General features: G+C 43.8%; 1 long non-coding RNA gene across 1 annotated transcript in view; it reads left to right on the forward strand.

The window, feature by feature from the left end:
- The window catches only part of LOC126478633 (uncharacterized), a 31,569-nt gene extending 19,004 nt beyond the window's left edge, over positions 1 to 12,565 (forward strand). The window contains exon 3 of the long non-coding RNA XR_007587443.1: positions 12,538 to 12,565. This is a non-coding gene — a long non-coding RNA (uncharacterized LOC126478633). The remainder of the gene's footprint in view (positions 1 to 12,537) is intronic.
- Positions 12,566 to 27,498: the final 14,933 nt, after the last annotated feature.

Raw genomic sequence — 27,498 nt, forward strand, 5'->3', positions numbered from 1 at the left:
TATAAGTACGTCTGTCTGTACATTATAACACTCACATTGTTATACGATGCTATTTGCAATTCTGTTCTTCAGCTATTATTGTACTTATTGTGTGGTGTACGGTGTTTGCCATTCAGTGTTTTGTCTTATCTGTAAGAGCATATATGTTTCTCATGATGTTGCTGTATAGTGCTCTTTAATTCCGCTCCAGTGTCACAGCATCACTGTCGTCGGCTGTCTAATATTTGTCTAATTGCGCTTTTATTTTTCTTTAAGAGTGTGTTTATATTCTAACTTCGTAATTTTGTGCTATTCTGATTTGTTGCGGTTATGTTTCTTTGGCACTTTATAACTGCTGACTGTATGGTCTTTGTAACGCAAAGCGAAAATAAAGAAATTTAAAAAGAAATTTACCAAGTTTCACAGTGCGCGACAGTTTCCAAGAAAGTGGTGATATAGATCTAATTGGATAGAGAAGATCCAAAGAAGAGCGGAGCGTTTCGTCACAGGGTTATTTGGTAACCGTGATAGCGTTACGGAGATGTTTAACAAACTCAAGTGGCAGACTCTGCAAGAGAGGCGCTCTGCATCGCGGTGTAGCTTGCTCGCCAGGTTTCGAGAGGGTGCGTTTCTGGATGAGGTATCGAATATATTGCTTCCCCCTACTTATACCTCCCGAGGAGATCACGAATGTAAAATTAGAGAGATTAGAGCGCGCACGGAGGCTTTCAGACAGTCGTTCTTCCCGCGAACCATATGCGACTGGAACAGGAAAGGGAGGTAATGACAGTGGCACGTAAAGTGCCCTCCGCCACACACCGTTGGGTGGCTTGCGGAGTATAAATGTAGATGTAGATGTAGAATGGTATACAGCAAGAATCAGAGTGAAGAAAGTAGCTACGTCAATAGTTAACTGCATCTAGAGAGAAAAATTATTGATTTTTACAGCTACTTTAGGGTTGCAAATCAACCGTCATTGTAAAACGAAAACAACTTAACTGTCGAATCAGTATAGATTCTACAGTTACTTTTAGAGGGATTAAACAATTCCGCATCGATTTGTAACTCCTAATTAAACATTAATTAAGAATGTTGAGTGGCCGTGACCTCTACACAATAGTCAGTTCTGAGCTCTCCCTCAGTGAGCTCAGTATATCTTGGATTTTGTAATATTTTTTTCTGATGGTGTCGGGCCTACTACGTACGAGGGTTGCTCAGAAAGTAATGCACTGGATTTTTTTCTTCAACACTTCTTTTGTGAACATAATGAGAATTACACACATTACAAGAATGGTGTTTTATCTACGCACCGTATTTTTTTCACATAATCTCTGTCCCGTTCTATGGCCTTCCTCCAGCGTGAAACAAGGCCGTGTATGTCTTGTCGGTACCAATCCTTGTCCTGGTGGCTGGGCCAGTGCTTCATTGTGTGAATGACCTCATCATCCTCAAAATGTCTTCTGCAAATGACATCCTTTAGTAACCCAAGCAAGTGGAAGTCCGAGGGCTTTGGTCAGGGCTGTAGGGTGGATAGGGTAATACTGTCCAACCTTGTTTCACGATGTGTTCAGCAGTCATCAGACTTGTGTGGGGCCGAGCATTATCGTGTTGCAGCAAAACATGTCCTGGGTTATTGGGACGCCGAAGGCGCCGAAAGTGCGTCTTGAGTTCTGTTAATGTGTTGACATATGCTTCTGAATTATTGGGACCGCCTCTTGACATCACATCAATGAGAATCACACCTTCATAGTCCCAGAACACGATTTTTTCTTCTTTCATCGACTGTACTTTTGTTTCTGGCTCAAAACGGTGAACCCAGGTTTCGTCACCTGTCACAATCTGGGAGAAGAAGGCCTCCCCTCAGCTTCAAAACGTTGCCACAAATTAAGATAAATGTTTTTTTGTGTGCGATTTGCGATCCACCGTTAAACACCGGGGGACCCATTTTGCACACACTTTTGAATAGCTAAGAGTGCGGATAATTGCATGCACTCTCCCTGTGCTGAATGACAGAAGCAGCGCCAACTGCCGAGTTGTAATGCGTCTGACCTCGCGAATGACAACAGTAATCCGCAGCAAAGGTCGTGGATGGTCTCCCTGACCACTGCAAATTGTGGAGCTCCGCCGAACCGCCTTCTAATGACCTCATCCTCCGTGGCCAGCGACTAACTGTACTTCTGTCGACAGCTGATGCTCCATAGACTGTACACAAGCGTTTGTGAAAATCCTCAGTTTCTTTCTCTGCAGAAATTCAATGACCGCACGTTACTTCTAACGTACGTCACCTATAGATACCATTTTGAAACTGTCCTGCAGCTACGCTATCTGTCGGAAGTGACGGAAACTTGGCTCGCTCACTCAGGAGACTTCGAATAATACATACGTAATATTTTAGACTGGGAAAGAAAATGCGGTGCATTACTTTCTGGGCATCACTCGTATAACTGGTACGCCAAATTGATTATTTCCATTCAGAAATCCTGAAAATTTGTCGTAACAAGACGATTCTGAGAACTGAAAAACTACGAGCGCGAACCCAAGAAATATCAGAGAATGGATCATGAGTGGAACATACTATTTTTAAGTCAACCAATCTGGCATGCAGATTTGGATGTGGAAGCAACTGGAAGGCAAAATGTGCCTCAAACTTTAAGGCTCACTGTTTGTCTCTGTTAAATAAAGTTATTTATAAAAAAAAATGGTACCATCGCTATACATATTTCAAAAACGTTATAGTAAAAAGTACTTGGAATATAAATCTCGTTTGCTGGGATAACATAATGTGGAAACCTACTGACAATCGAATAACTTACATTTTAATCGTGTTTCATTGAACTATCCGACACACGCAACAAGATATTTCGGAAGCAGTAACTGAGCGCTGCCTCCTGAAGCTGAATTTTAACCAAACGCTTCAGAATTAGTGAATCAGATTTTTCATTTGAAGAGTTTGCGGTGAACAAATTACACAGGTTACAGAAAAAAATACGTTTTCATTATTTATTAGGAAACAGCTTAATCGAGTAGTTCTCTTTCGGCAATGAATCAATATCGGACCATAGCTTCTTGTATAGCTCACAGTTTTATCGCAATGAAGCATCGCTAAAAGGGAGACAATTATCAAACTATAACTGAGAAATAATTTTATTTCTTAAAATGAACCAAGGTTTTATTGAAGTATACGTGGTGTCACTTCTAACAGTCGTCAGGTACACTTTCTCTGGTATTTTGGCAAGCATTTTCAATGTTGTTTCTGCAGTGTGGAGTCAGCTCAAACAAATACTCCTCGGCACGTCTTTCATCCGGTGATCAGCGTCGACGGAAAGAGTCGGTTTATTTCCCGCTAAAAACAAAATTATTTTTAAAGCGGAAATTTAAGAGCCCATTCGATAGTTGTTGTTGTTGTGGTCTTCAGTCCTGAGAATGGTTTGATGCAGCTCTCCATGCTACTCTATCCTGTGCAAGCTTTTTCATCTCCCAGTACCTACTGCAACCTACATCCTTCTGAATCTGCTTAGTGTATTCATCTCTTGGTCTCCCTCTACTATTTTTACCCTCCACGCTGCCCTCCAATACTAAATTGGTGATCCCTTGATGCCTCAGAACATGTCCTACCAACCGATCCCTTCTTCTGGTCAAGTTGTGCCACAAACTTCTCTTCTCCCCAATCCTATTCAATACTTCCTCATTAGTTATGTGATCTACCCATCTAATCTTCAGCATTCTTCTGTAGCACCACATTTCGAAAGCTTCTATTCTCTTATTGTCCAAACTATTTATCGTCCATGTTTCACTTCCATACATGGCTACACTCCATACGAATACTTTCAGAAATGACTTCCTGACACTTAAATCAATACTGGATGTTAACAAATTTCTCTTCTTCAGAAACGCTTTCCTTGCCATTGCCAGCCTACATTTTATATCCTCTCTACTTCGACCATCATCAGTTATTTTGCTCCCCAAATAGCAAAACTCCTTTACTACTTTAAGTGCCTCATTTCCTAATCTAATTCCCTCAGCATCACCCGACTTAATTAGACTACATTCCATTATCCTTGTTTTGCTTTTGTTGATGTTCATCTTATATCCTCCTTTCAAGACACTGTCCATTCCATTCAACTGCTCTTCCAAGTCCTTTGCTGTCTCTGACAGAATTACAATGTCATCGGCGAACCTCAAAGTTTTTATTTCTTCTCCATGAATTTTAATACCTACTCCAAATTTTTCTTTTGTTTCCTTTACTGCTTGCTCAATATACAGATTGAACAACATCGGGGAGAGGCTACAACCCTGTCTTACTCCCTTCCCAACCACTGCTTCCCTTTCATGTCCCTCGACTCTTATAACTGCCATCTGGTTTCTGTACAAATTGTAAATAGCCTTTCGCTCCCTGTATTTTACCCCTGCCACCTTTAGAATTTGAAAGAGAGTATTCCAGTCAACATTGTCAAAAGCTTTCTCTAAGTCTACAAATGCTAGAAACGTAGGTTTGCCTTTCCTTAATCTTTCTTCTAAGATAAGTCGTAAGGTCAGTATTGCTTCACGTGTTCCAGTGTTTCTACGGAATCCAAACTGATCTTCCCCGAGGTTGGCTTCTACTAGTTTTTCCATTCGTCTGTAAAGAATTCGTGTTAGTATTTTGCAGCTGTGACTTATTAAGCTGATAGTTCGGTAATTTTCACATCTGTCAACACCGGCTTTCTTTGGGATTGGAATTATTATATTCTTCTTGAAGTCTGAGGGTATTTCGCCTGTCTCATACATCTTGCTCACCAGATGGTAGAGTTTTATCAGGACTGGCTCTCCCACTGCCGTCAGTAGTTCCAATGGAATATTGTCTACTCCGGGGGCTTTGTTTCGACTCAGGTCTTTCAGTGCTCTGTCAAACTCTTCACGCAGTATCATATCTCCCATTTCATCTTCATCTACATCCTCTTCTATTTCCATAATATTGTCCTCAAGTACATCGCCCTTGTATAGACCCTCTATATACTCCTTCCACCTTTCTGCTTTCCCTTCTTTGCTTAGAACTGGGTTTCCATCTGAGCTCTTGATATTCATACAAGTCGTTCTCTTATCTCCAAAGGTCTCTTTAATTTTCCTGTAGGCGGTATCTATCTTACCCCTAGTGAGATAGGCCTCTACATCCTTACATTTGTCCTCTAGCCATCCCTGCTTAGCCATTTTGCACTTCCTGTCAATCTCATTTTTGAGACGTTTGTATTCCTTTTTGCCTGTTTCACTTACTGCATTTTTATATTTTCTCCTTTCATCAATTAAATTCAATATTTCTTCTGTTACCCAAGGATTTCTACTAGCCCTCGTCTTTTTACCTACTTGATCCTCTGCTGCCTTCACTACTTCATCCCTCAAAGCTACCCATTCTTCTTCTACTGTATTTATTTCCCCCATTCCTGTCAATTGCTCCCTTATGCTCTCCCTGAATCTCTGTACAACCTCTGGTTCTTTTAGTTTATCCAGGTCCCATCTCCTTAAATTCCCACCTTTTTGCAGTTTCTTCAGTTTTAATCTACAGGTCATAACCAATAGATTGTGGTCAGAGTCCACATCTGCCCCTGGAAATGTCTTACAATTTAAAACCTGGTTCCTAAATCTCTGTCTTACCATTATATAATCTATCTGATACCTTCTAGTATCTCCAGGGTTCTTCCATGTATACAACCTTCTTTCATGATTCTTAAACCAAGTGTTAGTTATGATTATGTTGTGCTCTGTGCAAAATTCTACCAGGCGGCTTCCTCTTTCATTTCTGTCCCCCAATCCATATTCACCTACTATGTTTCCTTCTCTCCCTTTTCCTGCACTCGAATTCCAGTCACCCATGACTATTAAATTTTCGTCTCCCTTCACAATCTGAATAATTTCTTTTATTTCATCATACATTTCTTCAATTTCTTCGTCATCTGCAGAGCTAGTTGGCATATAAACTTGTACTACTGTAGTAGGTGTGGGCTTCGTATCTATCTTGGCCACAATAATGCGTTCACTATGCTGTTTGTAGTAGCTTACCCGCATTCCTATTTTCCTATTCATTATTAAACCTACTCCTGCATTACCCCTATTTGATTTTGTGTTTATAACCCTGTAGTCACCTGACCAGAAGTCTTGTTCCTCCTGCCACCGAACTTCACTAATTCCCACTATATCTAACTTCAACCCATCCATTTCCCTTTTTAAATTTTCTAACCTACCTGCCCGATTAAGGGATCTGACATTCCACGCTCCGATCCGTAGAACGCCAGTTTTCATTCTCCTGATAACGACATCCTCTTGAGTAGTCCCCGCCCGGAGATCCGAATGGGGGACTATTTTACCTCCGGAATATTTTACCCAAGAGGACGCCATCATCATGTAATCATACAGTAAAGCTGCATGCCCTCGGGAAAAATTACGGCTGTAGTTTCCCCTTGCTTTCAGCCGTTCGCAGTACCGGCACGGCAATGCCGTTTTGGTTATTGTTACAAGGCCAGATCAGTCAATCATCCAGACTGTTGCCCCTGCAACTACTGAAAAGGCTGCTGCCCCTCTTCAGGAACCACACGTTTGTCTGGCCTCTCAACAGATACCCCTCCGTTGTGGTTGCACCTACGGTACGGCTATCTGTATCGCTGAGGCACGCAAGCCTCCCCACCAACGGCAAGGTCCATGGTTCATGGGGGGGCATTCGATAGAACCGTGGCAAATTAGTCTAGTGAGATTTTGCTTTGTCACTGTATATTAACAGGGGCTACAAAACACGAGTACCAGACAGTATCCTGGCAGCCATTGCACTCCCTGGCGACTCTTAGGAGAAACACCTAATAAATGAAAACATTTATTAGGCTACACGGGATTGATGTCGGTTGATCCTTAAAGCATCTAATATACGTTCTACGTTGATGAACTGCCCGATGTACACTCCTGGAAATGGAAAAAAGAACACATTGACACCGGTGTGTCAGACCCACCATACTTGCTCCGGACACTGCGAGAGGGCTGTACAAGCAATGATCACACGCACGGCACAGCGGACACAACAGGAACCGAGGTGTTGGCCGTCGAATGGCGCTAGCTGCGCAGCATTTACGCACCGCCGCCGTCAGTGTCAGCCAGTTTGCCGTGGCATACGGAGCTCCATCGCAGTCTTTAACACTGGTAGCATGCCGCGACAGCGTGGACGTGAACCGTATGTGCAGTTGACGGACTTTGAGCGAGGGCGTATAGTGGGCATGCGGGAGGCCGGGTGGACGTACCGCCGAATTGCTCAACACGTGGGGCGTGAGGTCTCCACAGTACATCGATGTTGTCGCCAGTGGTCGGCGGAAGGTGCACGTGCCCGTCGACCTGGGACTGGACCGCAGCGACGCACGGATGCACGCCAAGACCGTAGGATCCTACGCAGTGCCGTAGGGGACCGCACCGCCACTTCCCAGCAAATTAGGGACACTGTTGCTCCTGGGGTATCGGCGAGGACCATTCGCAACCGTCTCCAAGAAGCTGGGCTACGGTCCCGCACACCGTTAGGCCGTCTTCCGCTCACGACCCAACATCGTGCAGCCCGCCTCCAGTGGTGTCGCGACAGGCGTGAATGGAGGGACTAATGGAGACGTGTCGTCTTCAGCGATGAGAGTCGCTTCTCCCTTGGTGCCAATGATGGTCGTAAGCGTGTTTGGCGCCGTGCAGGTGAGCGCCACAATCAGGACTGCATACGACCGAGGCACACAGGGCCAACACCCGGCATCATGGTGTGGGGAGCGATCTCCTACACTGGCCGTACACCACTGGTGATCGTCGAGGGGACACTGAATAGTGCACGGTACATCCAAACCGTCATCGAACCCATCGTTCTACCATTCCTAGACCGGCAAGGGAACTTGCTGTTCCAACAGGACAATGCACGTCCGCATGTATCCCGTGCCACCCAACGTGCTCTAGAAGGTGTAAGTCAACTACCCTGGCCAGCAAGATCTCCGGATCTGTCCCCCATTGAGCATGTTTGGGACTGGATGAAGCGTCGTCTCACGCGATCTGCAGGTCCAACACGAACGCTGGTCCAACTGAGGCGCCAGGTGGAAATGGCATGGCAAGCCGTTCCACAGGACTACATCCAGCTTCTCTACGATCGTCTCCATGGGAGAATAGCAGCCTGCATTGCTGCGAAAGGTGGATATACACTGTACTAGTGCCGACATTGTGCATGCTCTCTTGCCTGTGTCTATGTGCCTGTGGTTCTGTCAGTGTGATCATGTGATGTATCTGACCCCAGGAATGTGTCAATAAAGTTTCCCCTTCCTGGGACAATGAATTCACGGTGTTCTTATTTCAATTTCCAGGAGTGTATTTTTCGGTGGAGTGACCACCAGTAATCTCCCATCACATTCGTGGCTATTTGTGGAGTCAGGAAATGTCTTTCCGTCAAATCGATATTTTGACGAAATCACTCACCTTGTTCGTCACTGACTCCCAAATATTTCACTGAAAAGTTAACGTTTCTGTTGAAACAGTGTCGGTTACGGCTTATAAAACTCTCTTACTTCTTAAGCTTTTTCGCATGTTGACTAAAACAGAAGCGTACCGGAGCCATTCCTTGATGTCTTACGTCCTAACAAGAAAATCAACGAAATACACACACTTGTCTGACTCTCTCACAGTCACTTTTGATTCGAAGTTGTAATCGAACAATTTATAGAATGTCGGGTGTGTTACATAACGTTGTCTCCCAATTTCGCTTCTGGTAGATAAGGAAGCTTCCCGCAATGATCGTTAAGTCAGCTCCCATTTCATTGGAGTAATAAATAAAAATATTGATAACCTAAGCTACAGTCACAGACAACACCTTGAAACATGTACGTTTGTAGTAACGTAATTGACAGTAGTGAAACGTGTACATTTGTAGAGGGAATCTGAGAGTGAACGTATAATTTACCTCTTCGGTTATACGCTTTGCCCTTACTGAACTTTTGTGACTACGAGAATGCGAGAATGTAAACTGTCAATAACTTAAATCCAAATCAAAACTGCGTGAATATACATATCACAAAAGCTGAATCTGATGCAACGCTCTTGATTTGAAATTGGCTCTGGTAATAAAAAAAACTTGATCAATTTGAAAATGATGGTCCCTGTGCTTAATGAACACTTTCCCTGAAATAACAAATTCTTTTACCTTTATCTTTGCAATGGTAACAGTCTTCGCACTGCTCTCTGTTAGCACTTTAAATTGTGTAGTTCACATACAGCTAATATGCGAGCCTGCTTGCTAAGCATATATTTTAATTAAATGCGAAGATGACTGAGACAATAACATCTTGAGCAAAATAGTTAATTGGAAACGACAGCGATCTGGGAACTGGTATTGACGTGTGGCAAGTAACAATATGGCACTAATTTTAAAACTTGTATTTTGACTTTTTGAAAATGAATAATGCTCGCAATTAACACACAATAAACTGATTATACATTAACAATTAGCTTTACAAAATCATTAGATGTGAGTGGTATACATTGACTCAATCTTCACTTATGAATATGAGCGTTGCATTTGATATCAAAACAACTCTCTTTACCTTAATTATTTCCAGTATGGTATCTTGCAAATAAAAAACCATTATTGCCCGCAGCGAGTAAGTAGCTTATGAAGTGAGAGAGTTGTATAAGCCGTAACCGACACTGTTTCAACAGACATGTTAACTTTTCCGTGAAATATTTGGGAGTCAGTGACGAACAAGGTGAGTGATTTCGTCAAAATACAACGCGTCTTTACACTTGAGTTCCCAAGGCGTTTCTCTATTTAAAGTTACTCTAACACAATATCCATAACACCTTGAACCAGCGATCACTATTGAGCAGCGACGATAATACACAGTGATACTACATTTGACCACCTCTGGTTCAATATAAGGTTTTCTTACAAACTTTTACTCTCTTTATGTATCTTTCAGCCTGACAAAATGTATGTTAATACCGGAAATGTGAAGGCTCTATTTTTCTCCGTCTTTTGCCGATTGTATGAGATATTCTTCACGTAAATTGCATGAAATGTATTTTCATCCTAAATCTGTAAAGTAATGCACCAAAAAGGTAATGAAGAAAATAAAAAGACCTTTGAACTTACAAAGTAATGCTTTTTTGATATACTGGGATAATTTTTGAAAAAGTGTTACGTTACATGACTTTCTTATTATGACATTATGATTCAGATTGCCAAAACCCCGGGAATAAGTTAAGTTCAATAAAAGAAAGTCATTTCATCGTTAGCCTGTGTTATTTAAGGCCGTCTGGTGTGGCCGAGCGGCTCTAGGCGCTACAGTCAGGAACCGCGCGACCACTAAGGTCGCAGGTTCGAATCCTGCCTCGGGCATGGATGCGTGTGATGTCCTTAGGTTAGTTAGGTTTAAGTAGTTCTAAGTTCTAGGGGACTGATGACCTCAGAAATTATGTCCCATAGTGCTCAGAGCCATTTGAACCACTTTTTTTGTTATTTATGATATACACAGAGCTAATACCGGATGGTGACCATGTTGATATGGACACTCTAGATATAAAAGTACTGCTGTTGCTCTGGTGATGTGCAAGTAAGAAGGCGGGTGCATGATGTGTTCTGACAGAGCATACTTTGCAGTGTCACAACAGTGCTCTCAAAACAGTGGAATAATCCTATGGTATCATCGGCGGAAAGGCCAGACCACGTCTGGAGTAATTCCGATTCTGATACGTTAATGCGGAAGCGATTTATGTTGGACAAAAGTAATACTTCCAATTTTGGCCATCAGGTGAAAATCTGGTGTTGTGAAGGCAAAAAAATGCGCATAGAAATGTTTCCGAATGTAATACATTAGGAAAGAGACGTGGGGAGAATAAAATCAAACAGGTGAGAAAGGCATAACCTTGATTTTAATACTAACTGCTGCTTACACAATGTGTCCAGTGTGAGCACCGGAGACGATGACGAGATGTTGCATCCTAAAACCACATGGATTCAGATCAGATAACAATCCAGGCCACGCATCTGGAAAACCTCTGGAGGAAACACATTCTTGGAAGGTTCCACTAAGCCGGTCTTTGACTGGGAAAATAATGTGATGTGTTGCTCTACCTTGCAAGAAAACAGTGGTTTCCACATAGGTGGGCTCTTTCAAAGCAGGAATCTCATGCTGCATATGGGGGTCTCGATAACGTGCAGATGTCGGTGTACCTGGCAACCTGGCAGTCCCTCTGGGTGTATTGTCTTCATAGAAGAACGGATCGAGAATAGAAGTGCTTGTGAAACCACAGCACATAGCCAAATATTGCGAGTACAGTGGCTCTTCGTACACCACAGGTGGTTTATCTGTATCTCGAATTCGGCGGCTCTGTGTATTGACTGCAGCTTTTAGTATAAAAATGTGCCTCGCCACTCCACAGAATATTGCCTGGCCACATGTCATCAACTTCGAACCGTGCCGACAACCAAAGAACAAATTCGGAACATGGCTGCGAGTCGTGAGGTTTCTGTTGCTGCACTATCTGGATATTGTATGGGTACCGGTGTGAAATATACCGCAAAACTTTCCATGGTATGGAGATTTCTAGTGACACTGCAAGAGCACTAGCACTACCCAAGCATGTGCGGCATGCACAGTTGTAGCATCAGTAACCACGTCGATAACTTCCACCAGGGTAGAACGCCGCCCCTTCCGAATGCCACACGAAGCGCACACTTTTCTTCTAATTTCATTATCACCTTCTTTAAAATGGTTCAAATGGCTCTGAGAACTATAGAACTTAACTGCTGAGGTCATCAGTCCCCTAGAACTTAGAACTACTTAAACCTAACTAACCTAAGGACATCACACACATCCATGCCGGAGGCAGGATTGGAAACTGCGACCGTAGCGGCAGCGCGGTTCCAGACTGTAGCGCCGAGGACCGCTCGGCCACCTCGGCCGGCCCTTCTTTAAACTATTAATGACATTGGGCGTCTCCTGAGATCTTTCAGTCGGCGATACTCTCTCAGTGCAGCACTCCAATTGCTGCTTTTCACGTAAAACAATTTCACTAAAAGCGCACGATCTCTCTTTTCAATAGCCACACTGTTGACTCATCTTATGGTTTGTCAAATGACAGCGTGGATCTCATACCGTCATACAAACAATTTGTAGCGCCAGATTTGCACCTGGTACCCAAAACTGGAACTACTTTATTCTGTCTTAAATCGGTTCTGCATTAACACATTAGCATATTTACCAAGTTCGCTGCCACACGATAATTACAGCCCACACTGGACCTCCGTGAGTACCTCCACTTTAATTACAACCACACAGGATCTTCACCACAACTAAACTAACAAGAAAATCAACTTTAAGTGTATTTTGAGCACCGAACCGTTACAAGCGATAGATTGACGCTATTGGCTGCAGTGTTGCGTCGTGCACTGGCTTATGTCACACTGCGTCACCCACCATCATCCGTCTTAGGTGCACACCGAGAAAGGAGGGGCGGAGAGCGTGAGTTAAGCAGTAATTGAAATGTGTGGCAGGTAGCGTGTGTTGGTAATGTGAATTCGTTTGCGTGCAGGCGAGCCAGGCGCGGCTGTCGGCGGCCCGCTGATTGCGCGGGCGCACCGCAAGGATGCGCCGGTGCCCACCGCCCGCCCCCGCGCCTCGGTCTGTGTCTGGGTGCGCAGCCTGACCGCGGTGGTACAAGGCGCGCCGTGCCGGCGTCGTAGCCAGCCTGAGGACTCCTCTCACCGGACACGACCTCTTCAACCGCAACGGCGTTCAAATACTGCGACTGAACTAGAGCTTACGGTGAGTACCTTATTTGCGCCGCTAGGAAATCGAGACGACATTCATCACATTCGCAATCGGGACACGCTTAGGTAAATTATTACTCCTACTGGATGCAGTGCACAGTGTCAAAATTATAATCGCCTTACGAACTCCTCCACTTCCGAAGCTCTGACTATGATGAAACTTCCTGGCAGATTAAAACTGTGTGACGGACCGAGACTCGAACTCGGGACCTTTGCCTTTCGCGGGCAAGTGCTCTACCAACTGAGTTACCCAAGCACGACTCACGCCCCGTCCTCACAGCTTTCCTTCTGCCAGTACCTCGTCTCCTACCTTCCAAACTTAACAGAAGTTCTCCTGGCTAAGCCATGTCTCCGCAATATCCTTTCTTTCAGGAGTGCTAGTTCTGCAAGGTCCGCAGGAGAACTTCTGTTAAGTTTGGAAGGTAGGAGACGAGGTACTGGCAGAAGTAAAGCTGTGAGGACGGGGCGTGAGTCGTACTTGGGTAGCTCAGTTGGTAGAGCAATTGCCCACGAAAGGCAAAGGTCCTGAGTTCGAGTCACGGTCCGGCACACAGTTTTAATCTGCCAGGAAGTTTCAAGGTAGATATTTGACAGCGTAGTAAAAAAAAAAAAAAAAAATCGTTCAAATGGCTCTGAGGACTATAGCGCACACTCCGCTGCAGAGTGAAAATCTCATTCTGACTATGATTATAGTAAATAAGCTCACCAGACACAATACAGGCTCGAAATTTCGTTGACTGTGTCGTCAAGCACGGTGCAATGCATGCATTTCCGATGGAATATTGCATCGTTCCTCTTAACACCAAACGGAATGCTACATCGCATTTATCCGCTGATACCGGGCAGCGACTGCGATTAAAATGTCCTCCCATGCACAGGAATTACATCATGTTGCTACGAGTACAGGTTACCACGATAGAACTACGACATACAGAAGTTTGGGTCGGGCAGCGGGTCGTGCACGGACAGCCAAATTGCATGTAGTTTAGCAACAGAGGGGTGAGGACGTTTGCTGCGTCCCGCCATTAGGGACAAGCGTGAGTAGTTTGTGTTTCCTTCCTTGTCATTCATGGTTTAGTTTTGTTCTTATGTTCACCGCGATATTGCCCGTTCCTGCAAGCACAAGATTAAGTTCAATTTTAGTAGGACCACGCCCAAACACTTACTTACGAAGTTAAGCAGTAACTAGGAGATTAGCTTAGAGTGGATCTTTCGCTCATTGTGGGCATTCAGCTTTGTTCCACAGCCAGCATTGTTTCTGTAAAGACGACATCTGTGGTATTGTGCACTGACATGGTCACTAAGTATGCCGATGCTCTTACGTCCAAACACTTCGACCATACAGAACATGGTTTACAGATGCTACGACTCTATGAGCTTCCTTTTGAGGTGTCGGAAGATGTTTCGACTGTATTGCATTGTGATCACTCATATGGTGGAAAAATGGCAAGCTTTCGAAACATACAGAGTCTACAACAGAGTATGTGAAGTGAAAATCGACCTCTCAAAACATGTCCCATCATAGCCGAACATAGGTGAATCCTGTGCCATCGTCGTGTATGACGACCAATCTCTAACGTTTTCTGACTGTAGACAGGAATGCCATGTCGTCTTACGAGGGCTCCAGTACGGGATGTTGTTGTATCCACAGAGACCAGTATTCTTCCGACGCACGGTGTCAGGCCTCCCACACCACCTTTGGTGGATGGCGAAAGTGGAGATGTGCCGAAGGAAACAATAGCCTCAGGATGGCAGGACTCCACAACGCCAGAAGTTTTCGACGACCTTCATGACATTTACTATCATCCCAAAGCACCAGGCACCCGTGGCTGTACCTCAGGAGAAGACGTGGATGGTAGAGTTGTGCCTACATTGGCCTTCCTTACAGATAACAAGGGGTCAACAGTACACCCATGACACATCAGTATACCAAAGACGTCACATCTGTAAACAACAATCACCTCGACACCAAAAGAAATAGAGACATGCTCCTTGTGATCAACGCCTTCTCCATATGTCTTGCGTGGAAGAAGACGGCAATACTGATGGTGATTTGGAATATACGCCACGTGACAACAGTAGACGACCAGTTCTCCAACTCGGTCATGACCATGGTATCATATGATTTCGCAGCCAGACACCAGCGTCAGACGGACAAGATGACTATCCTGCTGTGTAGACCAATGACACAGCAGTCTGTGATGAAGAGAATAGAGAGCTATCGCTCGGACCAACACAAGCTCTTGTCCGCTGGACTAATGAAGTTGAGGCCGCTGATGACATGGCGATTAGGAAGGTGGAGGATCATGGCATTTTGTGTACCATCTACAACCATCAACACCGTGAAGTGGGGTTGTGGGCTGTAATGTTCTGGGCTCTCTCTATCACTTGTCTGCCATTACGACGCCTTCGGCAGGTGGATTTAAACAACAGGCTTTCCGTCTAGCCACTTTTAACATCAATACAATCAGGACATGACATAAGCTGTCCCTGCTGTGGCAAATGCTCACTGCAGCAGATGTCGACGTCGTCTTCTTACGATAAGTCCATTTAGGAAAATTCCCTCATTACTTTGGATATATGGCTAGTACCTCTGACACGTCCCCCACAGACAGTGGCATTACCATCCTTCTCTGTAAGAGCTTGATGCCTACCCACCTGTGACACCTTCCGAATTCCAGGACCATGGCCATTATCGTTAATGTTGTCCAGTTTGTGAATAACTACACTCCTTCTGACTCCTGACGACAAAGTCAATGATCGCATTCCTTCACAAACGGTGTAGTGCAGCTTTGCCAGAATCGACTGGATGACATGGTTATGGTGGCGACTTCAATTGTATGCAGGTGCCTACCGACTAACTGCCGCCATCATTCACCTTGTCTGGAAATTGAGACCCTTATACCAAACCTTCATCTGGTCGACATGTGGTGCTCTACACATTGTAAATCACCTTGCCACTAGCTCGTCAAGAATGGTGCAAGTGTGTTGCGTCACATGTACCCAAAAGACGGTGATAAATGGAGCGGAAGAATGGCCTACGGCTTTCACCAACTACTGTGCTACTGCTCTCCATTCCCTTTGCACTAGAAGATTACACTCCCCTGGCGGATGAACGCTCACCGCCTCGTCTCACAGGTAAGTAGGAACGCAGTGGTGACCACCTGGCACCAAGCTCTCGCTCGTCATCCTCTCTTCGGGTTAGCATTAACATGATGGATCAAATGTGCCAAGCCTGCTCTCTGACAGACACTGATGGCATTCGATAAGGATGCAGCAACGTGGAGACGACAAACTGTTAACTTTTATTACCCTATACTACAAGAGTGTTCCACTATGCAGCCCTCACCAGATCGCCAGATGCTGATCATCGAGTTAAAGTGAAAATCATCGCCCTGATGAACCCTCAGCAGGTTCTATTACAAGGGTGCTAGCTCGTGATGGACTACCTCAGAAATAACCTTAGATTAACCACGTTAACTTGGTGTGCAAAGAGTCCACAAGAGTGGTGGTGGATACCTTGGTTAGTGGTGATAGCCAACTCATCAAGGTGCAACGAGGCATTATCAGAGTCTTCCAAGGGCATGAATCGCTACTCAACGTGCCAGAGGATCCTGTGACAGTAGATCCTGTGACAGTAGCCACCATTTCCAGATTACTTCTTGGTGCAGTTACATCAGATGTGGCAATTAACTTATTGCTGGACGCGACAGAATATATTTGTGACACTATCTGTAAGGGGGCAGCTAGGACGTGAAGGGCCCCAATTGGAGATTTATGGACTTCAAAACTGCTCTTGTTACCGCGTAAGACTGAGATTTGTAGGGAATCACTGTCCCCAACATGCGCCAATCTCAGGCTTTCCTAGAAGGTCTAATATTGCCAATACACATACCTAAAGGTGGTATCGGACACGAGCTTACTACCTTTGATGATGCTTAATAGTGACTTGAAAATTTTCACACCGCTACCAGGAAACCGAGATTCAATTTGGCATGTTTCCAAAGACGAAACCTCCCTAGGAGGTCAATGCATTATCAGGTCTACTTTGTGTCAATACAGGGACTTAATCTCCGTAGGACGGATCCAGCGCCTCCCATGAACACTGGAATCACTGGATTATGCAATATGCGATATCCTGATGCCTTCATAGATCTGGTCATGCCCTCCTACATGGACGCCGGCTCCGGTACTCGTCGACGGCTGCCTGACGGGTATAATCCAAGTCAGTAGTTCAATGCCCCAGGCTGTCATTTACACAAGTGCTTTACGCTTTGGCCTTGAAACCTCTGCTGTGTGATCTGCGGAAACTATTAGCAGGACTCCGATTTGGCAGTGGAGTTTACCAACGCATCGTGTACTCTTATGATGTGATGCTCGTCGTCCGTGAAGCCGGTGACGTGACATGGGCCTTATTCTGGATTGCAGCATATGGAGCGTCGTCGGAAAGTAAATTTAGTATAGAAAAATCGATCGCACTGTCTATGGGCTCGACTAGGTCACGAGAATGCGTTGATCCTTTTCGGCTTACCGTCACACCACGATGCGCCCGCAGCTCGTCGTCTAATGGCCTGAGTTGCGACCTCTGGACCACAGGGACCCAGGATCGATTACAGGCCGGGTTGGAGATTTTCTCTGCTAGGGGATTGGGTGTTTGCTTTATCCTCATCATTTCATCATCATCATCATCATCATTCGTGACAGTGGCTAGATTGGACTGCGTAAGAAAATTAGACTCTGTAAAACTGGGACTTATCATGGGTTCTGATGACAGCGCATTTGAGTGTCCCACAAGTCAAACGTCATCATCACACCACGCTGTCTAGGACTGGACCTCACAGTCGATATCCGTGGCACGATAACATTGAACAAAGACGCTTGTCGAACAGATTCGAACCATCATTGTGGATCAAAGCTTCCTGTCCCTCAATATTCTACGTCAGGCACATTATATCAACGTGAACTTAGCATCGCGGCTCCCACACGTCGCACAGTTTCTATCCATTATGGACTCGTTGGTCCATAGCTTTATGGGCGCATACGGTTCCTTTCTCAGCTGGAAGAAATAAGCTACGATTCGCTCGCCCTACCCAAGGACAAAGGAGTCTCGGGCTCGTCAACGTCTACGACAGGGAGGTTGCCCTCTACATCAGTACCTACAGAGAGCTGCGGCGTAGATGTCCTTTGAACATTACAAGATCATTACTGATAACGATGGAAAAACCTTCTCTCGACCCAATACTTATGTTAGGAGACCACCCGGCTCCTCTGAGTCACCTGGGTGGATTCTATTTGGAACACAGTGACCCCGACCCCGATTCGAGTACTGGTGTGCCACAAATTTTCACTCTCGTCATTCCCTTACTCAGTTGATGGTTGTTCGTATTCGAAACTGCGAATACATCTAATGTATTTCATTTCATAAAGGCTGTATTCGCCGCACCGTCTGTTCCTTTCATGTGCTTGCATGTCCGAAGGAACTCTGCATCGTTTTCTCAACAACATGGGTATTGCAATATCGTACATATCCACCGATACTGGCAGCGACTTTCAGTTAAAATGTCCTGGACTAACGGAAATTACATAGTGTATGTATGAGTACAGGTTGTGAGCCGCACGGAGTGGCCGCGCGATCTGAGGCACCATGTCACGGATTGCGCGTCCCCTCCCACCGGAGGTTGGAGTCCTCCCTCGGGAATGGGTGTACGTGTTGTTGTTAGCATAAGTTAGTTTGAGTAGCGTGTAAGTCTAGGGACTGACGACCTCATCAGTTTGGTCCCATAGGAATTCACGCACATTTGAACAGATGACTACAGGTAGTGACCCAGGAACGATGGCGCCTGGACGTTTGGGCCTGACCATGGATCTTGGACTGTTGCGGAAGCGGTTAAGGCGACCGTTCACGTAAAACGGCAGAACCACGTCCGGGTCCCGTTGCGCCACAAATTTTCACTGTCATCATTCCTTTATATACCCGATTATGGTTCATTTTCACAACTGCGAATACTTTAATTATACATTACAGGATGCTCCATGTAAGTCTTCCAGCTCATATATTTCCGAGAAGAAACAAAATGAGAAAGCTGCCGTTGGCCAGAGATGCACCCACGTCACGGACTCACACAATTGGCAGCAATGTGTGATTCATAAGAATCAAGTAACACCACTTTCATTTCAAAGTTAAGTGTTTTTCCAATTGCAGGCGTATGTTTTTTCTATAGAAATAAAAACTGGAATAGCAATTAGTGATGACAGACTTTGTCTCCTGTTCCAAACGTCATACATTCTTTGGTACTAGACTTTAAAGGACGGCAACGGCTCTGGGCTTCCTGCCATAAAACGCAGGGCAAGGGTTGCCTGCACTGTACTGCAGCCTGCTGTCACAAGGCCACACAATGTGCAGGAGTGCAACTCCATAAGTGTAAACGAACACCACTCACATCTACATCTACATCTACATCCATACTCCGCAAGCCATCTGACGGTGTTTGGCGGAGGGTACCTTGAGTACCCCTATCGGTTCTCGCTTCTATTCCACTCTCGTTCTGGTCGTAAAAAGAAGGACTGTCGGTATGCCTCTGTGTGGGCTCTAATCTCTCTGACTTTATCCTCATGGTCTCTTCGCGAGATATACGTAGGAGGGAGCAATACACTGCTTGACTCCTCGGTGAAGGTATCTTCTCGAAATTTCAACAAAAGCCCGTACTGAGCTGCTGAGCGTCTCTCTTGCAGAGTCTTCCACTGGAGTTTATCTATCATCTCCGTAACGCTTTCGCGATTACTAAATGATCCTGTAACGAAGCGCGCTGCTCTCCGTTGGATCTTCTCTATCTCTTCTATCAGCCCTATCTGGTACGGATCCCACACCGGTGAGCAGAATTCAAGCAATAGGCAAACAAGTGTACTGTAGCCTACTTACTTTATTTTCGGACTGCATTTCCTTAGGATACTTCCGGTGAATCTCTGTCTGGCATCTGCTTCACCGACGATCAATTTTATATGGTTATTCAGTTGTAAATCACTCCTAATGCCAACTCCCAGATAATTTATGGAATTAGCTGCTTCCAGTTGCTGACCTGCTATATTGTAGCTAAATGATAAAGGATCTTTCTTTCTATGTATTCGCAGCACATTACACTTGACTGCATTGAGATTCAATTGCCAGAGGAAAGTTACATATATTGAAAGTCAAATGTAAGTTTTTTTTCCGAAGTGAGAACTAGAGGTACACTTAGTGACAAGACGTGCTTCTAGTGTCCTAAACACAATTATTGATGGCATGCAGCCCACAGAAACTTAAAGTTTGTGCATGACGTTCAGCAGGGAAAACGCACTCACAGATAACTGATAACATTATGTCCGATGAACTTTCAACTAAATAACTAACTAGCTTCATCATGATAGCTTTCCTCAGAGAATAAGAATAATGTTTTTCAGACTAGATCCGTAAGAAAGCATGAGAAATCAATAATGGAATCATTATTTAAATGTCGCGACGCTGTCGTACTGAACTTTGTTCTTGGTGTTGCACTGTATGCAAAAGCATCTGGCAGCTAACTACAACAGGAGCATATGGGTACCTTCCACATCTCGCGTGAGTCATGGAGTCTACTCCCTTACCATTTAAGCAGATATACACACACACACTACGTCACCCTTTTTTTTCTGGGACCTGTTTTCTTACTTAAAAATTAAAAATTCTCCAATTCTATTGTTCCAACAAAAGTTTCCGGGAGGTGGCCACTGGTTGTAGAGAAAATGTATTGTAGAATCTGCGAATTCCCATTTGGGATAGCTTCTGCTCGCCCAGCTGAAGAGCTCGCTAAAAGTACGGGGCACTGTAACGTGTACTTGAGCTATCCGCTTTTCACTTAAGGTAGTTTACGCCTCTCAGCAGAAATACTCCGTACAAAGGATGTCCCAAGAGCAATTTTCAATATTCAGCGTTATGAGAGGAAACATCATTGGAAGGAAAATATGTCAAGTAAAACATGGCCCTAAAATGCATACCTTAAGAGCTATGAGGACTTGTTCATCTTCGATCCTGTGAAAAGCACCTCTCCTACCGATCAACTGCTCATATCTCTCAAAGAATGGATCTTAGAGCCCGTGGTTTCATGACAATTTTGTCTTGTTTTTGTCTATAGCACATCCTCCAAGTATTAGAAGCAAAGAGCTCGCAGTCAAAGAGACGCGTTTCATACAACCGAGGAAGCAGAATTGGTAGTAAAAGAGAGCAGGCAGTACAATTGATTTCTAAGCATTGGCAAAGCAGAAGTGGTCATAGCTCTTAGGGTGTACACTGTAGAGTCCATGTTTACTGCACACATTCGTTTTAAATTATCGTTCCTTTCATGTCCTTAATATTGACCACTCCTCGGACGACACCATGATTAAGAACTAGATATTCCTATTAGTTGAATTAGCACTCCATTCCAGTTTGAAAGTCGAGTCCTGCTATCAATAGCAGCAGTCAAAGCATTTGAAGTGAGTTCTCCGGAGTTAGCGATGAATTTTGAAGATTCCCTTCCTTGAAAATACTTCTCGTCAGTATAAATGCGAACTGATATAACGGTCTAGGTTTCTACAGCGATATTTCGAATAAAATTCCTTCGTGGGAAATGGCACATCATTATTAAATTCTATAGCATAAAACGGACGTTGCAGCCTTCCTTTAGTAGTACGGGAGGATACCGCTACAAATACTGAAAATATTAGTTATGTTGTTTAAATTTTCATGACAACATGACTTAACACCAAAAGGGATTTTATTCAAATTAAATGCTAAATGTTAGAAATATATGGATTTTATTAAATATGTGTTTATTTCAACTGTTTTCAAAACAACTGGTTCAATAGAATAGAAGTCTACACTATCATCAATAACAATCCCCGCGTTCTAGAGGTAGTGTCTCTCATTAGTAATTTAAACGTTCTCGGTCCTGGGTTTGAACATCGCCATTACTTAAATTTTGAAAGTCATCAGAATACTGGCCGAAAGCTTCTGGCATAAGAACTCACTCTCATTCTGCCATCGGCCTTGTCAAAGAGGGCGGAGAGGTGGATAGAGGTTCAACGCCTCTCTTGTCATTGGGGTCGGGAACTGCGCCTAATAGGTGGAAGAATTAGCCGTGATCGATAGGATGAGGATGCAGAAGGCAATGGAAACTACTATATTAAAGGCACATACACAGTACATGTGACCTGTAGCTCAAAAAATGTCATGATCATCTCTCCATGGCAAAAGATTCCGGAATAGTCCCGAATTCGGATCTCCGGAAGAGGCCTATCAAGAGGGACGTGACCATTAGTAAAAGACTGAATAACCAACGAAAGGATAACGTTTTACGAGACGGGACGTAGAGTGTCAGAAGTTTGAACGTGGTAGTGAAGCTACAGAAACTCAAAAGCAAAATTCTAATGCTTAATCTAGATGTGGTGGGGGATGTGAAATGGAAAGACGACAAGGACTTCTGGTTAGACGACGAGCATAGGGTAATATCAACGGCTACAGAAAATGCCTTAACGAGAAAAGATTTTATTATGTGTCGGAAGAAAGGGCAGATAGTGAGTTACCGTGAACAGTTCAGTTACAGAGTTCTTCTCATCAGCATCGATAGCAAAACCAACAACGGTTCGCGTACACATGCCGACGTCGGGAGCAGAAGATAAACAGATAGAGACAATATATAATGAAACTGAATGGTTCATTAAGTAAGTAAAGGGCGATGAAAATGAGATAGTCATGGGGAAATGGAAGGCGGTTGTAGAGGAAGGAATAGAGCAAAGACTTACCGGAGGGCATGAGCTTGGGCGAAATGGGAGAAAGACTAACGACGTTCTGCAATAACCTTCAGCTAGAACAAACGAATAACCTGTTCAAGAATCACAAAAGGAGGAGATATAATAGCAAAAGGTCTGTAGATACCGCAAGATTGCAGTTACATTACATCATGGTCAGGCAGAGATTACGAAATCAGGTACAGGATTGAAAAGCGTACCCAGCATCAGAAACAGATTCAGATCGCAACTTAGTAATGATGAAGAGTAGGTTAAAGTTTAAGAGCCTTGTCAGAAAGAATGAATACGCAAGGAAGTGCGATACGGAAGGAAATTTTTGTGGTACCGTTCTATGGGACCAAACTGCTGAGGTTATCGCTCCCTAGGCTTACGCACTAATTAGACTAACTTAATCTAACTTACGCTAAGGGCAACACACACACCCATAAATGAGGGAGGACTCGAACCTCCTACGTGGGGAGCCGCAAAAACCGTGACAAGACGCCTGAGACCGCGCGGCTACAACGCGGCGATACGGGAGGAGTAAAGACTGAAGAGATAAGTTTCAAGTCCTCTGAGGCTATATAGATACTGCTATATCGGGTATCTCAATAGACATTTCACTTGAGGATAATGGACATCTCTGAAAAGGGCAATCACACAAGGTGGAAATAAAAACGTAAGTACAAGTAAGGTAATTACGAAGAAATCATGGCTAACAAAATACACACTTCATCAGAGTAACGAAAGCAGGAAATACAAAAATGCTCTGTGAAATTCAGGACCGCAGAAATACAAGTCACTCAGGTATGAAATAAATAGGAAGTGCGAGGAAGCTACGACGAAATGGCTGCATGTAAAAGGTCAAAGAACCGAAAAAAAACTTTTGTCGGAAAGACTGACTTAGCATATAGGAAAGTCAAAATAACCCCCCGTGAAATTAAAATCATGGGTGGTAACATTAACTGTACAATATAAATTTCACTCTTAAATGCAGAGGACAGGGCGGACAGGTAGAAAGAGTACAATGAAGGTCTTTATGTGCGTTAGGAGGGAGGAGGGGGGAGCTGACGTATCTGAAGACGTGATAGAATAACAAACAGGAGCCTCCTGTAGAGGAGATGGAGGTAATCCAGTACTAGAATCAGAATTTAGAAAATATTTGGAAGACTTAAGATCAAAGAGGGCTGGAGGGATAGATAACGTTCCAACAGCATTTTTAAAACCATTGGAGGAAGTGACAAGAAAACTACTATTGATATTCAAGTGTACAGTGTATGAGACTGGTGAAACACCATCAGACATACCGAAAAATGTCATCCAGTGTATTCTGAAGATAGCAAGAGCCGACAAGTGTGAGAATTACGGCACCATCATCTTAATAGCTCACGCATCCAAGTTGCTGACAGGAATAATGTACAGAAAAATCGAAAAAAAAATTCAGAATCTGTTAAATGACCATCAGCTTGGTTTTAGGAGGCGGTTCTGACAATGCGGTTGATAATGGAAGAAAGACTGAGGAAATTCAAAACACTTTCCTAGGATTTGTAGACCTGGAAAAAGCCTTCGGCACTGTCAAATGGTGTAAGATGTTTGAAATTATGTGGAAAATAGTGGTAATCTATTGCTAGAGATACAATATGCACAAGGACCAAGAGAGAACAATGAGACTGGAAAGCCGAAAGCGAAGGACTCGAATTAAAAAATGTGTAAGGCAGGGATGTAATCTTTCGCCCCAACTTTCATCGTATATGTCGAACAAGCAATGACGGAAATAAGAGGAAGCGACAAGAGTGGGGTTAAAATTCGAGGTGAAATGATATTAATGATAAGATTCGCGGATGACATTGCTATACTGATCGAAAGTGAAGAATAATTACAGGACCTGTTGAATGGGGTGAACAGTCTAATGAGTACAGAACATAGACTGAGACTAAATCGAAGGAAGACGAAAGAAATGAGAAGTAGCAGCAACGATAACAGCGAGAGAATTAATATCAGAATTCCGGATTATGTAGTAGACGAAATTAAAGAATTCCCCTATCTATGCACCAAAATAGCCGCCGGTGGACGGAGCAAGGAGGATATAAGAAGCAGGATAGCTCTGGTAAAGAAGGCATTCTTGGCGAAGTGAGGGTTACGAGTATCAAACAGAAGCCTTAATTTGAGGAAGAAATTTTTGAGACTGAACGTTTGGAGAATAGCATTGTATAGCAGTGAAACATGGACTGGGGAAAAACAGGAACAGAGGAGACTTGAAATGTCTGGAGTGTGACAATACAGAAGAATATTGAAAATTTGGTGACTGATAAGGCAAAGAGCGAAGAGGTTCTCCGCACAATCAACAATGAAAAGAATATATGGAATGACTGACAAGGAGAAGGGACAAGATACTGGGATCCGTGTTTAGGCAGCAGCAGGGAATAACCTCCATGGTACTAGATGGAAATTTAGGAGATAAAAACATTCGAGGTAGGCAGTGATTGAAATACAGGGCGAGTCACTAACTATTGCCAACAAGAAAAACTCCGAAAGAATGATAGGAGCGGAAAAGTTCGTGGGACAAAAGTGGCATGGGACAACTGAGGGCATAATATGACGTTGGTTTATTGTTGCTAGGTGGGGTCGCGAGAGAGATATTAAGGTCTACTTTCCTTTTTTAAATGTGATGCTATAGTTTCGTCCTTATTTTCTGGTAGCCGCTATCTAGACGAATCTAATGATGTGTAACAGTAAGGTCTTTGGAGGTCACAAAGGTGGCATGAATGTCATTTACAGAAAGTGTTCGAAGGGATGACCATTAGTATCAGTGCAGTGCTGCAATCTTCGTATCATTGATTGAGTGGTATTCCTTATCACATTGCCACTTATCGAAGCACCTGCTCTGACAATTCTCTCTCGCTTGTCTTCAGGTGTAGTTGGAACGTCTTTGTAAACAATGTCTTTTACGAATCCCCACAAGAAAAAGTCCAAAGGCGTCAAGTTTGGCGAGCGAGCCGGCCACGACACATCTCCTCCGCGTCCTATTCAACGATTTGGGAATTGTCTCTGCCACTCATTTAAGCCATCAGCGAAAAATGTGCTGGACACTCATCGCGTTGATAACACGTTCTGTTCTTGGTTCCTAGCAGGAATGTGTGTATTTCCTTCCATTAAGATTTCCTTTGATGAAATAGGAGCCTACAATTCCTCCAGAATTCCACACCACAAATTCACCGAACACAGTTTTTGGTGTGAAAGTTGCCGCAGCCAACATGGATTTTCAGTTGCCCAATAATGCACGTTATGCAAATTAACATTTCATGGTTCGTGACTGTAGCCTCGTCAGTAAATAGAATCAAATTAATAAATTTGTCATTCCTGTTATTTTGAGCCCATCGGCAGAATTCTATGCGATGCATATAATCCGTACCAGTTAATTCTTGGTAGAGACTGATATGGTAAGGATGATATTTATGACGATGCATAACACGAACAACACTACTCTGGTTCATGCCAGATTCCCTTGCGATTTGACGCAAACAAACACAAAGATCTCGAACTACACTGACAAGAGTACCAATTTCCCTTTCCTCGTTACTAACTTTCCTTTGTCTGATATGTTTCCGACGCTTTAAAGTTGAGGATATCTTTCAGCATAAAAGTCTCTAGGTCTCACTGAATTTCGTTGGCATTCTCCGCAAATGGGAGGCATGTCGACTTATTCTTCGAAGGAATACGTCTTTCACATTCGCTTGATTCGACGATACTAGTCTTACGTCCCCATTAGTGTTGTATTCCGAAACCGTCGATTGGTGTTTACATGTCAATGGCACGTTAGATGGACACGCCGTATTCGGCGAATATTTACGATTAGCACGATATACGAGAGGGAATTGTCAGAGCATGTGTTTCGAAAGTGCCGATGTGATAATGAACACCACTTCAGCCATGATAAGATTGCAGTACTGCTTTGATACCAATGCTCATCACCTCGAATACCTTCTGTAAATGGACGTTCATGCCATCTTTGTGACCTTCAAAGACCTTACTGTTACACTGCATGGGATTCGTCTCGATAACCGCTATCATAAAATAAGTACCCAACTACAACATTCCATTTAAAAAGAAGTTGACCTTCATATTTGTGACGCGATCCCATCTAGCAACAAAAAGCCAACGTCATATTATGGCCCCTGTAGTCCCATGCAACTTTTGGCACACAACCCTTTAGCTCCTATCACACTTTCGGAGTAATTGTTGGTGGCAATAGTTAGGGACTCACCCTGTATATCCAGCAAATAATCGAGTACGTAGGATGTAAGAGCTAGACTGAGATGAAGAGGTTAGCGCAGAAGACGAAATCGTTCCGGGGCGCATCAGACTGGTCGGAAGATTGATGAATCAAAATAATAACCAGAGGTCCAGGTGTACTGTTTAAAGGTGATAATAAATAATATTAAAGTAGAAAGAAAGTCAAAATAACTTGTTATAGTACTTCTTCGCGGCTACATTTTTAAATAAATGCTTCACAGATTACTAACTGCGTGAGATTTGTCTTCAATACCAGGCCGCTGAGACCTAAAAATTGCAACGTCTTTAAAAATGTTGGCCACCTCCCAACTCGTGATGTGAGGAAACGTGAACCTGATGATGAATGGCAGGAGAGGAACAAAGCGAGTTACCCGTCATCTAGCGAAATCAATATCGCTACCAAAGTCCTTACATGACATGTACCGATGTAACTTCTGGTAGCATGTGGAAATTCTGTCACATCCTGACGTTTCCATGATATAAGTCGACCAACTAAAGAATGTACCACACTGCCTTTGGATAACTCCCGACGATGATGACGGAGGAAGGCGTCGAAAGCTTATAATTGCGTACAAACCTTCCGTGGCATGCAACACGTGAAGCAGATATGCGATCAGGATGACTGTTGAAAAGGTTGAGATACACCTTTG

The sequence above is a fragment of the Schistocerca serialis genome, chromosome 1, assembly GCF_023864345.2.
Source record: "Schistocerca serialis cubense isolate TAMUIC-IGC-003099 chromosome 1, iqSchSeri2.2, whole genome shotgun sequence".
In the NCBI taxonomy this organism is placed as follows: Eukaryota; Metazoa; Arthropoda; class Insecta; order Orthoptera; family Acrididae; genus Schistocerca; species Schistocerca serialis.